Genomic DNA, 3,474 nt, shown 5'->3' with positions numbered 1-3,474 from the left:
AGACCTGGAAGAGGTATATAGTCCTGTGGACATAGATGTCAGTTGATGCTGACTCTTTCCTCTGTGCACATGGGTGGCAGCTCTAGAGGGGTTGTTTCTAGATATCTGGACAGGTGAGTTAGATTATGTTAATATTTCAAAGGTTGACACGAGAATGTCGACGTGGTTGTAATGTTGATATTGACCATGTTAATATTCAGCATTTCGACACTGATGTAATGTCGACATTGTTCAAATGTATCTTTGTGTAATTCTATCTCTAATCCTAACCATAATGCTAACCCTTACTGTAACCCTACCACTATCACTAATGGTAACCTTCATGCTTACCCTAAGCCTAATGAAAATGTTGACATTCTATCAATGTCGAAACACTTTTGTAGGTGTTGACATTCTTGTTGTATTGTATGAGGCTTTCATCATATGTGAGTGGGCTTTTGCAATGGTTTAGTTGGTGATGCAATCATTTTACGCAAACTTCCACAATTAAATAAAGACCAAATGGGCAGGGTTCAATGAATTTCTCTTGGATCCTGTAGAGACACACAGATCTACCCACTGTTGTTGCCAACTACATCATACGTAGGGTTGCACCCCTGGGTGGGGTGTTCTTTCCTAGTACAGATGGCACCCCTTTAACTAAGTAGCAAGTCAGTTGAGTCTTCAAATACTGAATTTCTCTCCTTATTCTCTTGCCCAATGAATTTGACACCCATTCATTTTGCATTGTTTACTGTGTTTGCAGTAATTTGGAGTGAAGAGCACACTGAAAAAAAATCCACTCTGGTCAAGGAGCTTGCTTCCAGGGAAAACTCATGGAGGGAGTCTGCCAAATCTTCCAGATAAAAAAGTCACAGACCACCTCTTACCATGCTCAAGGGAATGGATCCACCACATAACAGGTTATTCCCATTAATTATTGCTGTTCACACATCCCATTAGGGAAATAAAATATTTGAAATTCTCTGATCCTGAGATGTTAGATGAATGGACTCTACATGGGTGAATGAAGGAGCAATGGTTGGTGGTGGCTGAGGACGGCTTGTGAAGTGGGTGAGAAACAGATCAGATATTGGATGCATCCCCACCCAGGAAAGATTTCCTCAGGACCCTTTTACATGGGGCAAAAAATATTTGTCCAAGTTAATCATCCTATCAGTAAGTTCAGTACATGGTGGCAGGTGTTACCATATGTTGCCAAGTTATGGGACACTTTAGACACCCTGCCTATGAAATGGTTCCAGGAGGCTGGAGTGCAAATTCTACACTGCAGCATGTCTCTCTTTCCAGACCTGAGCCCATCAGTGCGTGGAGTAGATAAACCAGTCGAGGCTCCTGAAGTGCCTGCCAATGACTGGTTGGTACCTTCACTCACTAAAGAATGTACCACCCCTTTGGCTGAAGAGGACAGTCCCTCCAATGCTTCCTCCCTGGCACCTCTGCTGATAACATTAAAACAGACCAACTTTGGTCAGTCTGGTGCAGGCTACTAGCATTTGTCTGGACACACCTCATCTATGTAGCTTCTACAAAGGAAAAAGAGGAGTAAATGAAAGGGCCAAGATTGAGTCAGCACTATAAATAAGGAAATGACCTACCCAGGTCTGGATTAAGGTCTGTGAGGGCCCCTAGGCAACAAACGTGGGGGCCCCCATTAAATGTGGACAAACTGGGGGCATGCACAATGGGGACCTTATGCAGAGGCCACAGTAGTGGTGCCCCTTGTGCAGTGCCCCCAGTAATGTCAGTGCTCACAGTAGTAGTGTCCCATATGCAGAGCCCAGAGTAGTAGTGCCCCCAGGAGTGGTGTCCCTTATGCAATGCCTATTCAATACCCCCATTAGTAGTGCCACTTGTAGTCATGTCCCCAGTAGTTATGCCCCCTATTGTAGTTCTCCGAATATTAATGACCCCTTTATAAATGCCCCAGTAGTAGAGCCCCGAATAGTAATGCCCCCGTTAGTAGTGCCCCAGTAGTAATGCACCGCACCCAAGTATTAGAGCCCCCAATAGTAATGCCCCCTGAGTATTTCCCCAGTAGTAATGCCCCCCAAGTATTTCCCTATTAGTAATGTCCCCCGAGTATTGCCTCCAGTAGTAATGTCCCCCGAGTATAGCCTCCAGTAGTAATGTCCCCCAAGCATTGCCCCCAGTAGTAATGCCCCCAAGCACTGCCCTCAGTAGTAATGCCCCCCAAGCATTGCCCCAGTAGTAATGCCCCCCAAGCATTGCCCCCAGTAGTAATGCCCCCCAAGCATTGCCCCCAGTAGTAATGCACCCCAAGCATTGCCCCCAGTAGTAATGCCCCCAAGCATTGCCCCCAGTAGTAATGTCCCCCGAGTATTGCCCCCAGTAGTAATGCCCCCCGAGCATTGTCCCCAGTAATAAAGCTGCCTGCACACAAAAAAAACAACAACTAATACATACCTTAAACCCCGCTCCCATATCCACTGCTGTTGTCCGGTCCACCCAGCTGCTCCTCTGCACTATGGGAGAGACATCATGACATCTCTCCCATGGTGCACACTGCGTGAGCCGGAAGTCGGAGCTCACGAGTGAGCTCCAGCTTTGGCTGCTGCTGAGGGGATTGAGCCAGGTGCCTACTGGTTACTAGCAGGCGCCCGGTAAATTGACCCTCTCTGCGGCGCCGGGCTGAGGTGGGCCGGAGGAGGCGGAACTGGTTCAGTCTCCTCCGGCAAACTTTAACCTGGGTGTGGGAGCCCTTTACGTGTGGGGGCCCAGGGACGACTGCCCATGTTGGCCCCCCATTAATCCGGCCCTGTACCTGCTCCTTGTGCCTGTTTTCGTATATGTGTGTCCTCATATAACTTCCCTTCTGGCCGGACATTTGAATGGTTTTGCATGAATCAAAAATGTCTTGTGATAAGCTATCAACATTTGTGAGATAGTTTACTATAGGGTGAAATTGCTTATGTGACTGAATACGCATTAGACTGCATGTTCACTTGTTTGCCAGGAATTACTTGATTTTGTTAATAAATTCTGGTGGCATGCTAGCATTGCTATTTTTGATGGGAGAGTCCACATTGCGTTATGATACACCTGAGCAATTACATAAAACTTCTAGAACCACACTACAGAGGTCTTTAGCCTATAACAACTGCCCTTTTTCAATAGAGAGAGATGATCTCACTGGTACTAAGATGCCACCAGGTCTTAAATTCAGGATTGTAGAGTAACAAATGTGAGTACAATGAGACTGTATAATAAACTCATGTTTTTTGACAATGACAGCAGGAGCTGTAACAACAAATAGCTTGATAATGGTACTTGCAGTTATATGACACTTTTCCAATATTAAGTAAAGTGATACTTAACAATAGGTGATGCAGGGAGCAGGAGACCTTGGATTAAACTGGATAGCACACAGAGATTCAGGATACCAGCAGCACAGAGTATTCACCAAGCATTCAGATCAACTTACACCAAGGCATGAAGCTATAACTGACAAAG

This window comes from Taudactylus pleione, unplaced genomic scaffold, assembly GCF_031769625.1.
Source record: "Taudactylus pleione unplaced genomic scaffold, aTauple2 ptg000352l, whole genome shotgun sequence".
Lineage (NCBI taxonomy): Eukaryota > Metazoa > Chordata > Amphibia > Anura > Myobatrachidae > Taudactylus > Taudactylus pleione.
Note: the sequence above shows the minus strand (reverse complement) of the source record.